A 13,938-nucleotide genomic window follows, 5' to 3' on the forward strand; every position below is an offset into this window, starting at 1 on the left:
AAGGGGGAAGGGAATCCCTTTTCCTCGACAGGGGAACTGAGACACATAACACCTGGAAAATCGGGTAACTCCCACCCCAATACTGTGCTTTAAGCAAACAGGCACACCAGGAGATCATATCCCACACCGGGCCGAGAGGGTCCCACGCCCACAGAGCCTTCCTCATTGCTAGCACAGCAGTCTGCGATCTAACTGCGAGGCAGCAGCAAGACTGGGGGAGGGGCGCCTGCCATTGCTGAGGCTTAAGTAGGTAAACAAAGCCCTGGGAAGATCGAACTGGGTGGAGCTCACAGCAGCTCAAGGAGGCCTGCCAGTCTCTGTAGACTCCACCTCTGGGGACAGGGCACAGCTAAACAACAACAACAACAACAAAAAGCAGCAGAAACCTCTGCAGATGCAAACGACTCTGTCTGACAGCTTTGAAGAGAGCAGTGGATCTTCCAACACGGAAGTTGAGATCTGAGAAGGGACAGACTGCCTGAGTAGCCTAACTGGGAGACATCCTCCACTAGGGGCAGACCGACACCCCACACATCACATGGTGGAGTACACCCCTGAGAGGAAGTTTCCAAAGCAAGAATCAGACAGGTATACTAGCTGTTCAGCAGTATTCTATCTTCTGCAGCCTCTGCTGCTGACATCCAGGCAAACAGGGTCTGGAGTAGACCTCAAACAATCTCCAACAGACCTACAGCTGAGGGTCCTGACTGTTAGAAGGAAAACTAACAAACAGGAAGGACACCCACACCAAAACCCCATCAGTACGTCACCATCATCAATGACCAGAGGCAGATAAAATCACAAAGATGGGGAAAAAGCAGGGCAGAAAAGCTGGAAATTCAAAAAATAAGAGTGCATCTCCCCCTCCAAAGGAATGCAGCTCATCGCCAGCAATGGATCAAAGCTGGATGGAGAATGACTTTGATGAGATGAGAGAAGATGGCTTCAGACCATCAAACTTCTCAGAGCTAAAGGAGGAATTACGTACCCAGCACAAAGAAACTGAAAATCTTTAAAAAACAGTGGAAGAATTGATAACCAGAATAATTAATGCAGAGAAGGCCATAAACGAATTGACAGAGATGAAAACCATGACACGAGAAATATGTGACAAATGCACAAGCTTCAGTCACCGACTCGATCAACTGGAAGAAAGAGTATCAGCGATTGAGGATCAAATGAATGAAATGAAGTGAGAAGAGAAGTCTAAAGAAAAAAGAAGAAAAAGAAATGAACAAAGCCTGCAAGAAGTATGGGATTATGCAAAAAGACCAAATCTGTGTCTGATTGGGGTGCCTGAAAGTGAGAGAGAAAATGGAACCAAGTTGGAAAACACTCTTCAAGATATCATCCAGGAGAACTTCCCCAACCTAGTAGGGCAGGCCAACATTCAAACTCAGGAAATACAGAGAACGCCACAAAGATCCTCCTGGAGAAGAGCAACTCCAAGACACATAATTGCCAGATTCACCAAACTTGAAATGAAGGAAAAAATCTTAAGGGCGGCCAGAGAGAAGGGTCGGGTTACACACAAAGGGAAGCCCATCAGACTAACAGCAGATCTCTAGGCAGAAACTCTCCAAGCCAGAAGAGACTGGGGGCCAATATTCAACATTCTTAAAGAAAAGAATTTTCAACTCAGAATTTCATATTCAGCCAAACTAAGTTTCATAAGTGAAGGAGAAATAAAATCCTTTAAAATCCTTTACAGATAAGCAAATGCTTAGAGATTTTGTCACCACCAGACCTGCCTTACAAGAGACCCTGAAGGAAGCACTAAACATAGAAAGGAAAAACTGGTACTAGCCATTGCAAAAACATGGCAAAATGTAAAGACCATCGAGGCTAGGAAGAAACTGCATCAACTAATGAGCAAAATAACCAGTTAATATCATAATGGCAGGATCAAGTTCACACATAACAATATTAACCTTAAATGTTAATGGACTAAATGCTCCAATTAAAAGACACAGACTGGGAAACTGGATAAAGAGTCAAGACCCATCAGTCTGCTGTCTTCAGGAGACCCATCTCACATGCAGAGACACACATAGGCTCAAAATAAAGGGATGGAGGAAGATCTACCAAGCAAATGGAGAACAAAAGAAAGCAGGGGTTGCAATCCTAGTCTCTGATAAACCATCAAAGATCAAAAGAGACAAAGAAGGTCATTACATAATGCTAAAGGAATCAATTCAACAGGAAGAGCTAACTATCCTAAATATATATGCACCCAATACAGGAGCACCCATATTCATAAAGCAAGTCCTTAGAGACTTACAAAGAGACTTAGACTCCCATACAATAATAATGGGAGACTTCAGTACCCCACTGTCAACATTAGACAGATCAACGAGACAGAAAGTTAGCAAGGATATCCAGGAATTGAACTCAACTCTGCACCAAGCGGACCTAATAGCCATCTACAGAACTCTCCACCCCAAATCAACAAACTATACATTCTTCTCAGCACCACATCGCACTTATTCCAAAACTGACCACATAATTGGAAGTAAAGCACTCCTCAGCAAATGTAAAAGAACAGAAATTATAACAAACTGTCTCTCTGACCACAGTGCAATCAAACTAGAACTCAGGACTAAGAAACTCAATCAAAACCGCTCAACTACATGGAAACTGAACAACCTGCTCCTGAATGACTACTGGGTACATAACGAAAGGAAGGCAGAAATAAAGAAGTTCTTTGAAACCAATGAGAACAAAGATACAACACACTAGAATCTCTGGGACACATTTAAAGCGTGTGTAGAGGGAAATTTATAGCACTGAATGCCCACAAGAGAAAGCTGGAAAGATCTAAAATGGACACTCTAACATCACAATTAAAAGAACTAGAGAAGCAAGAGCAAACACATTCAAAAGCTAGCAGAAGGCAAGAAATAACTAAGATCAGAGCAGAATTGAAGGAGATAGAGACACAAAAAACCCTCCAAAAAATCAATGAATCCAGCAGTTGGTTTTGTGAAAAGATCAACAAAATTGATAGACTGCTAGCAAGACTAATAAAGAAGAAAAGAGAGAAGAATCAAACAGATGCAATAAAAAATGATAAAGGGGATATCACCACCGACCCCACAGAAATACAAACTACCGTCAGAGAATACTATAAACACCTCTACGCAAATCAACTAGAAAATCTAGAAGAAATGGATAATTTCCTGGACACTTACACTCTCCCAAGACTAAACCAGGAGGAAGCTGAATGAATCCCTGAATAGACCAATAGGAAGCTCTGAAATTGTGGCAATAATTAATAGCCTACCAACTAAAAAAAGTCCAGCACCAGATGGATTCACAGCTGAATTCTACCAGAGGTACAAGGAGGAGCTGGTACCATTCCTTCTGAAACTATTCCAATCAATAGAAAAAGAGGGAATCCTCCCTAACTCATTTTATGAGGCCAACATTATCCTGATACCAAAGCCTGACAGAGACACAACAAAAAAAGAGAATTTTAGACCAATATTCCTGATGAACATCAATGCAAAAATCCTCAATAAAATACTGGCAAACCGGATTCAGCAGCACATCAAAAAGCTTATCCACCATGATCAAGTGGGCTTCATCCCTGGGATGCAAGGCTGGTTCAACATATGAAAATCAATAAATGTAATCCAGCATATAAACAGAACCAAAGACAAAAATCACATGATTGTCTCAATAGATGCAGAAAAGGCCTTTGAAAAAATTCAACAGCCCTTCATGCTAAAAACGCTCAATAAATTCGGTATTGATGGAACATATCTCAAAATAATAAGAGCTGTTTATGACAAAGCCACAGCCAATGTCATACTGAATGGGCAAAAACTGGAAAAATTCCCTTTGAAAACTGGCACAAGACAGGGATGCCCTCTCTCACCACTCCTATTCAACATAGTCTTGGAAGTTCTGGCTAGGGCAATCAGGCAAGAGAAAGAAATCAAGGGTATTCAGTTAGGAAAAGAAGAAGTCAAATTGTCCCTGTTTGCAGATGACATGATTGTATATTTAGAAAACCCCATTGTCTCAGCCCAAAATCTCCTTAAGCTGATAAGAAACTTCAGCAAAGTCTCAGGATACAAAATTAATGTGCAAAAATCACAAGCATTCTTATACACCAGTAACAGACAAACAGAGAGCCAAATCATGAATGAACTTCCATTCACAATTGCTTCAAAGGGAATAAAATACCTAGGAATCCAACTTACAAGGGATATAAAGGACCTCTTCAAGGAGAACTACAAACCACTGCTCAGTGAAATAAAAGAGGACACAAACAAATGGAAGAACATACCATGCTCATGGATAGGAAGAATCAATATCGTGAAAATGGCCATACTGCCCAAGGTCATTTATATATTCAATGGCATCCCCATCAAGCTACCAATGAGTTTCTTCACAGAATTGGAAAAAACTGCTTTAAAGTTCATATGGAACCAAAAAACAGCCCGCATTGCCAAGACAATCCTAAGTCAAAAGAACAAAGCTGGAAGCATCACGATACCTGACTTTAAACTATACTACAAGGCTACAGTAACCAAAACAGCATGGTTCTGGTACCAAAACAGAGATATAGACCAATGGAACAGAACAGAGTCCTCAGAAATAATACCACACATCTACAGCCATCTCATCTTGGATAAACCTGAGAAAAACAAGAAATGGGGAAAGGATTCCCTATTTAATAAATGGTGCTGGGAAAATTAGCTAGCCATAAGTAGAAAGCTGAAACTGGATCTTTTCCTTACTCCTTACATGAAAATTAATTCAAGATGGATTAGAGACTTGAATGTTAGACCTAAAACCATAAAAACCCTAGAAGAAAACCTAGGTAATACCATTCAGGACATAGGCATGGGCAAGGACTTCATGTCTAAAACACCAAAAGCAATGGCAGCAAAAGCCAAAATTGACAAATGGGATCTAATAAACTAAAGATCTTCTGCACAGCAAAAGAAGCTACTATCAGAGTGAACAGGCAACCTACAGAATGGGAGAAAATTTTTGCAATCTACTCATCTGACAAAGGGCTAATATCCAGAACCTACAAAGAACTCAAACAAATTTACAAGAAAAAAACAAACAACCCCATCAAAAAGTGGGCAAAGGATATGAACAGACATTTCTCAAAAGAAGACATTCATACAGCCAACAGACACATGAAAAATGCTCATCATCACTGGCCATCAGAGAAATGCAAATCAAAACCACAATGAGATACCATGTCACACCAATTAGAAAGGCAATCATTAAAATGTCAGGAAACAACAGGTGCTGGAGAAAATGTGGAGAAATAGGAACACTTTTACACTGTTGGTGGGACTGTAAACTAGTTCAACCATTATGGAAAACAGTATGGCGATTCCTCAAGGATCTAGAACTAGAAGTACCATATGACCCAGCCATCCCACTACTGGGTATATACCCAAAGGATTATAAATCATGCTGCTATAAAGACACATGCACACGTATGTTTATTGCGGCACTATTCACAATAGCAAAGACTTGGAATCAACCCAAATGTCCATCAGTGACAGACTGGATTAAGAAAATGTGGCACATATACACCATGGAATACTATATAGCCATAAAAAAGGATGAGTTCGTGTCCTTTGTAGGGACATGGTTGCAGCTGGAAACCATCATTCTCAGCAAACTATGGCAAGAACAGAAAACCAAATACCACATGTTCTCACTCATAGGTGGAAACTGAGCATTGAGATCGCTTGGACTCGGGAAGGGGAACATCACACACCGGGGCCTCTCACGGGGATGGGGAAGGGGGGAGGGATTGCATTGGGAGTTATACCTGATGTAAATGATGAGTTGATGGGTGCTGACGAGTTGATGGGTGCAGCACACCAACATGGCACAAGTATACATATGTAACAAACCTGCACGTTATGCACATGTACCCTAGAACTTAAAGTGTAATATAAATAAATAAATAAATAAATAAATAAATAAATAAATAAATAAATAAAATGTATTGATATAAACTTGTTCATAATATAATCTCACCTTCTTTTTGATGTTTATAATATGTGTAGCAATATTCTCTCTTTCTATTTTGTTGTCAGTCTGGGTAGAGATTGATCAATTTTATTGATATTTTTAAAGAACAAGGTTTGGGGTTTATTAATTTTCTCTACTGCTTTTCTTTTTATGTCCGTGAATGTTAACCCTTTTTTTCTATCTTCTGCTAACTTTGTTTTAAATTATCTTTTTTTCTGGCTTCTATAGGCAAAAACGTATTATTATTAATTTGGATTGTTTTTCATTCTCTAGTATGGTTTAGTCCTTTTGATTTATCCATAAGGTCTAATTTAACTGTACACCACAAATTTTTGATATTTTCCATTTTGATTAATTTATTCTTTGACACTGGAAGTATTTAAAACTGTGTCAATCCTAAACTTCATATGGAATCACATAAGACTCTATATAGTGAAAGCAATCTTGAGAAAAACAGATTTGGAGGCTTCATAGTACCTAATTTCAAATTATATTACTACAAATCCTAGTAATCAAAACATTATGGCGCTGACATAAAAACATACTCATAGATCAGTGGAGTAGAATAAAGAGCTCAGAAATAAACCCACACATATACATTCAGCTAATCTTTGGCAAAGTCTCCAAGAATACACAATGTAAAAAGTCTCTTCAGTAAATGGTGTTGGGAGAACTGGATATATACTTGTAAAAGAATGAAATTTTATACTTATACCTTAAAAAATCATCTCAGAATGAAGTAAAGTCTTAAATATAAGATCTAAAACTGTAAACATCCTAGGAGAAAATATAGGGAAGAACTCTTTGACATTGGTCTTGACAATCATTTCTTGGATGTAACACCAAAAGCACAGGGAACAAAAAGTAAAAATAAACAGGTAAAATTATATTTAACTAAAAATGTCTACTCAGTAAAAGAAACAATACACTGTGCTCACTTCGGCAGCACATATACTAAAATTGGAATGATAAGAGAAGATTAGCATGGCCCCTGCGCAAGGATGACACACAAATTTGTGAAGCGTTCCATATTTTTAGGACTTTAACACCATATATTTCCCTCCCAGTTTTTCTCCCCTTTTGGTTTAATAAAGCATTTTTCATAATTAGTGCTGTACATTTGATTGCAAATGATTTGGTGATACTTCTAAAGTATAACTATAAATCTCTAGAATTCTATGAATTTCAACATTATTTGAAGTAGTTCTTCAGTTATATTTACATGTGTTGTAAATATACTTTTAGCCAGGAAGTCTTCCAAAATACAAACTACTCCAGTTAGATATCAGTGAGTTTGAATTATTGAAGAAATGTTGACAATGTTAAGTATTTGATTTTATATAACAAGCTTATTAAATATATTTTTGTGTCAACTAAAAAAGAAAGAAACAATACACAATGAAAAGGCAAGCTACAGGATGGCAGAAAATGTTTGCAAATCATATATTCAATAAAGGTTAATATACAAAAAAATAAGGAACTCATATAATTCAATAGCAAAAACAAAACAAAACAAATAACCTGATTATAAGATGGGCAAAGGGCCTGAATAGACACTGTTCCAAAGAAAGAATCCAAACGGTCAACAGATACATGAAAAATTGTTCAACATCACTAATTATCAGGGAAATGTTAATTAAAAAGCAAAAGATATCACCTCACAATTATTAGGATGGATATTATAAAAATATCAAAAAGTAGCAGTATTGGTGAACATGTGGAGAAAAGAGAATGTTTGTGTACTCTTGGAAGAATTATAAATTGGTAAAGCCATTATGGAAAATAATTATGAAATTTATCCAAAAAACTAAAGATAGAATTACCATATGACCCAAAAAAATCACACTTCTGATATATATTAAAATGACAAGAAATCAGTATTTTCAAGAGATAGCTACCCTCACATATTCATTACAGCATTTTTCACAATAGCCAAGACATGGAGACAACCTAAGTTTCCATCGATGGATAAATGATAAAGAAAATGCTTACCTATATATATGTGTAATTCTTCCTTAAGAAGGAACAAAATCTTGTCATTTGCAACAATCCTGATAAACCTAGTGGACCTTCTGCTAAGTGAAATAAGCCAGACCCGGAAAGACAAATATTGCATGATCTAACTTATATTTGGTATCTAAAAAAATTTGAAACTCAGAGTAATAGAATAGAATGATGGTTGTCATGGATTGAAGAGGTGGAGAAAATGAGGAGATGTTAGTCAAATGGTATAAACTCTCAGTTGTGAATTGAATAATTTCTAGGGATCTTAATGAACAGCATGGTGACTACGTTAATAATAACGTATTGCATACTTGAAGTTTAAGAGAGTAGATCTTAAATATTGGCACAAAAAAACAAGTAAATGAGCAATCAAAATAAATAAAATAATGTTGCTTATTATTCAAATATTTGGAAATTTTCAAGACATCTTTGTATTGTTGATTTGTAGCTCATTTTGAGAGTGTATTAAGCGTGATTTCAGTCATTTTAAATTTACTGCAGTTTGTTTTATGTACCAGAATATGGCCTATAATAGTGAATGCTGTTTGAAAAGAAGGTGTGTTCTATTCTTTGGGAATGAAGTATTCTATAAATTTTTATCAGGTCAGGTTGGTTTATGATTTTGTTCAGGTTTTCTCTATCCTTATTGATTTTTGTGTTTGTTAGCTTGTTTTATCAATTCCTGAGAAGGGAATGTTGAAATCTCCAACTAGATTAGTACATTTTTTTTCCTTTTCTATTACTAATGTTTTTTGCTGTATGTATTTTGAAGTTTCAATACTTGATGTATTCACATTCAAGATTATTATGCCATGTTGATTAACCTCTTATCATTATGGAATGTCTCTCTTTGTCTTTAGTAATATCCTTATTCTGAATCTGTTTTGTTTAATATTAAGATAGCTACTCTAGCATTCTTTTAGGAAGATTTTCCTTGTCATATCTTTTTTTTTTCATTTTACTTCTAAACTCTCTGTCTTTATGTGAAAATGAATTTCTTATAGACAATATATAAGTATGATTTACATTTTATCCAATCTGAAAATCTATGCCTTTGATTTGGTACATTTAGACCCTTTAAATTTATGCAATTAAAGATTCGATAAACCTACTATTCTGCAAATTGTTTTCTGTTTTTCTCATGTGTTCTTCTCTCCCCATTTCTTTTAGGTTAATTTACTATTTTTATTATTTCCTGATATGTATACTTGTGTTTTACTGGTTATAATGCGTTTTATATTTTAGTGGTTATTCATCTATTAACTAATATTATATCACTTTATATATAGCATAAGTACTTTATAACATAACATTTTATTCTTCTTTCATCCTGTGTGCTATCATGTTCGCAGTTTTATTTCTACATGTGTTATAAATAGCAAAATAGGTGATTTTATTTTGTTCTGTTGGTGGCATTTAGTGAATGAAGTCATTTATTATTATTGTCACCACCATTATCATGTTGACATTTTCTATCTGTTTAACTCTTTAGAAAAATACCCAGTATTTTTGGATTTTTAAAGTTTTTTAATCTGTAAAACAGTGAGAAGAAGATGTTTCTCATAAAATTGTAAGAAATTTTTCTTCATAAAATATGGCATATTGCAGGCACTTTATAAGGGCTAAATGAACTGAAATAAGTATGAAACACATGTATAGCTCTGTGCTGGGCACTAAGGGAAATAGAAGTAAGTATACAAATATTGACCTGCATTTACAGACTTAAGTATGAATTTCAATTATAGAAAAAATAGACTATATATTAAATATCGATTGGTAATATTTCATTCAAATTGGAATTTCTTATAAATCTTATGCAAGTGATATAGACATGCAAGATTAAACTCGGATTAAGAATTGTGTGTAATAATAATTATTGGAGTTAAAAGAGATGTCAAAGAGAGAGAAGTGACTGTGTGCTCTGATATAAAAGAGTTTCTAGAAATTGGAAACACTAATTTTGATAGAAGTGAGGACTGTAGTTGAAACAAAATCATAGAAGCAAGATTGTTCAAAATATATTTGCCTATCCATATCTTCTATTTCACTGATAGGCCAAGTAAATACAGGGTGCCATTAAATCTTGGTCGAATTAAGTTCATTGTTTTTTCCATCTTTTACAAGCTCAGAGTGAGGCATCAAATCCATTCTTTCCTTATATTCTGTCCTTAAGTATAGTAGTAAACATCTATCAGATTCCCAGTAGTGAAGGAGGCAAATAAAGAGAAGATACATGACTTGAAGTTAAGGAATTTGCATGCTCTGTGGGGAGATAGTTAGGATACAAAAGCATTTATGCAGAGGCAAGAATCTCTAGGATTGTTTTTATTGATGCATAACAGTTGTACAGATTTATGGGGATATATGTGATATTTTGATATATGTATACAATGCATAATTATCAATTGGGATAGTTAGGCCATCCATCACCTCAAATATTTACCATTTATTTGTGTTGAGAACATTCCAAATCTTCTCTCCTAGCTATTTTGAAATATATAATAAATACCTGCTGTTGCCCTACTGTACTATGAAATGCTAGAACATATTCCTTCTCTCTAACTGTACTTTTGTACACATTAGCCAACCTCTCTTCATCTTCTAGTTCGTCCTACCCTTCCCAGCCAGTGGTAATAATCTAGGATTATTTTTGATTTCTGACAAAGAACCATTGTAGTAATAAATTTGTACAAACTTAACTTTCTGGGTAAAAAACTAATTACAGACCTAGGATAAAAGTAGAAATACAACCTGGAAATCATCCTTGGTTCCTCTGCCTCCTGTAGACTGCCTTATAATAGAACACAAAATCTTGTGAATTCTACTTTCTACGTATCTACTGATTCCATGGAGCTATTTCCATCCCACGGCCACCATTCTAATCCCAAGTACTATCATTTCGCCTCTGATTAAGGTAGAGCAGCAGTAACCTCACTAGCTGCCAGCTTCCACTCTCGTCCTTCAAAATCCATTCTACAAATTGCAAGCCCAATGTTTTAAGGATCATTATTTTTGACATTCTATGATTTTATAGCAAAAAAAAAAAAAACTCATATATTTAAGAATCTTTCATGACAAGGAAATCTTTCACATTCAGGTTTTGCTTTTAGCACTTACTAGCTTGTGCAGACCCAGTTAAATGCAGATCTGGGAAATTTGGCCATCAAAATCTCTTTTTGAGAATAACCGCATAGTGACAATCATTTGTTTCTATCAAAAATTGTATTCTGAGAATATAGTAAATGCTTGCATCAGTCATTGTACAGGAAACCATATAGTGAAGACAGTGGGTGAGAGTGGGAATGTATCAGAGAAACAAGGAGATTCTATGTGTATCAGGTGATTAAAACTTAATGACAAACGAGAAAATAAGTGTAAGAATTTCTTTCTCTCTCTCTCTCTCTCTCTCTCTTTCGAGTTTCACTCAGTTGCCCAGGCTAGAGCACAATGGCACGATCCTGGCTCACCACAACCTCCGCCTCCTGGGCTGAAGTTATTCTCCTGCCTCAGCCTCCTGAGTAACTGGGATTACAAACATGTGCCATCACACTCGGCTAATTTTGTATTTTTAGTAGAGATGGGGTTTCTCCATGTTGTTCAGGCAGGTCTCGAACTCCCGATCTCAGGTAATCCGTCCCCCTCGGCCTCCGAAAGTGCTGGGATTACAGGCATGAGCTACCGTGCCCGGCCAGTGTAAGGATTTCTTAAAAGCTCAATGTAGCCATGTAAAGAGGCTCTAGAAGATGTAATTTATCAAGCTTAAAAAATCACTCAGAATTTATTCAATTGTTTTATTTTTCAGAAACAAAATATGTTATCCCCTTTGTGTTGCTAATTCAAGAAATATGTTTGCAGGGGTCAGAATCTTAAAGAGTGAGAACATTATAATTCCTTCTTCCAGGAAAATACACACACACACACACACACACAAATATTTTACAATGAGTATTTTTAGAAAGCCTTCGAGGGATGACCACAATAAGTTTATTTTAACATATTATCTATTTTTTCAGCATTTGTATTTGATGTGGTAGTTTTCATATGAAGGGAGGCTTTAGAAAAGATATAGGTAAACTTTCAAGCAGGATTCTACTCTGATACCTCTCTGCAAAGAATGCAAATGTAGGGCAAAAAGTAAAAGCTGGCCAGTCAAATAAATTGGGAACATATATTATGCCAGAAGTGGAAAATATTTCAAACAGCTCTTATAGCCTGATATCCCTTCATTTATCCATTTGGTCATCTGGCAAATATTTATTAAGCATGTTTCATTGTAATAAAATAAATGCATTTTATATTTAGGATGACTTGGTTCCAAACTCTGAAATTTATAAACTGATTTGGAGTAAATCAGTTATTTTATCTTATCCCTTCATTATTTTACCAGATAATCAGAATTGCTTTATAGGATTTTAATAAAGATAAACTGAGATAATTTTTGAGGTGATAGTCCAAGGATAGGAACATGTGAAATACTTTGAGCTTATCTCATATAAAGAGGAAATTTGGATGCAAAGATGGATAAGATGCTTCCTTTATCCTTGAGTACCATAAATACTTGAAGTTGAATATAAATTACTAGTAGAGAGAGACACAGATAAGTGGAAGGTTTGGGTTGCAGCCGTGATCTAGACCTGAGTTCACTTTCTTCAGAGTGAGAGAAATGAGTGTTGTTATACTTAGAACTGAGGATTGCATATAACTTGCACCCTCTTTACCTGAGTAAAAATGGCCAATAGTGCACTGTCACTATGTTTGAAGTCTGCCAAGATGTAAATGTGATCCCCCAAATGTAGAACTGGGATTAAAGGATTGAGAACCATTGCAGTGCAGTGGAGTCAGCATATTGACATAATGTATGCAGTGGAGTCAGCATATTGACATAATGTATGCCATATTCTCACCTCCTGTGCATTGGCAGATGTCACTATCAGATTTCAGTCCTCTTTACTATTGAACAAAGACGTAACCTTGAGGTTTTCTCCAGTGACCTCGGGATCAAATACATATGACACTTTAGAAGAAACATACTTCACTTTTTGTTTTAGATACAGATAGGAATGGTAAATAGGGTTTCCATTTATTGACAAACTTCAATCAAAGGGTAGTGATTACGTCACGGAGTAGAAGAGAATTCTGGAACTTTGTTCAGGCTTTTGAGGAAAGAGAGCCATTAATGATGCCTGCTCTAGTGTATTTTTTAGAGGCCCTGGAAAAGCATTTTTTTTTTCCTCAACTTATATTTCAAGTCAAACATTAACATAATTTGTTTATCCAAAGTGACATGCAAAATAGTAGGTCCATAAAATGACAATTCCACTTAATTTAGTAAGAGTAATCATAGGAATAATCATGAGATCCCATGGGAAAACCACTTTGGGGGAGGAGGATATATCACAGGATGCTTCAAAAGGAGTAACCCATGAACTGAATCTTAGAGAAGGAGAAATCATGAGACAAAAGAGGAAAAGGGGTAGTATTCTAGACATAGGGAATTTCTGAGCAAAGATTAGAAGCTAAAACTAGCAAAACATATGAGGGATGCCAAGAAGAGTCAGTTGTACTGAAACATGACAGGAAAAGCAAGGAGTGGTGGGGATGAGGCTGGGCAATTAGGCGAGAGCCTGCATCAATAAAGGTCTTGATTGTCATGCTAAGTTATTCATACCATTTACTAACGATGGAAAATCCTAGAAATAATTGATGGAAGAAGTGACATGATCAGAATTGTGTTATTGAGAAATACATTGCTAGTTGCACTGAAACAACAATTAGATGAAATAAGGAGTTTGGAAGCAGCAATCTTGGCTTCCAATTCCTGCTTGGGACTAAATTACTACATGACATTCAGAACAAAATTTTCACCTTTGGATCCATCTGTTTAAGTGAAAAATGATTGAGTTGGGCAAGGTGATTTCA

At 36.0% G+C, this 13,938-nt stretch overlaps 1 non-coding gene across 1 annotated transcript; it reads left to right on the plus strand.

Moving 5' to 3' along the window:
- Positions 1 to 6,945: 6,945 nt before the first annotated feature.
- Positions 6,946 to 7,051, plus strand: LOC111550394. Its single transcript, XR_002734021.1, has one exon. It is a non-coding gene; the product is annotated as a U6 spliceosomal RNA (small nuclear RNA).
- The last annotated feature ends 6,887 nt before the right edge of the window (positions 7,052 to 13,938 follow it).

The sequence above is a fragment of the Piliocolobus tephrosceles genome, chromosome 14, assembly GCF_002776525.5.
Source record: "Piliocolobus tephrosceles isolate RC106 chromosome 14, ASM277652v3, whole genome shotgun sequence".
In the NCBI taxonomy this organism is placed as follows: domain Eukaryota; kingdom Metazoa; phylum Chordata; class Mammalia; order Primates; family Cercopithecidae; genus Piliocolobus; species Piliocolobus tephrosceles.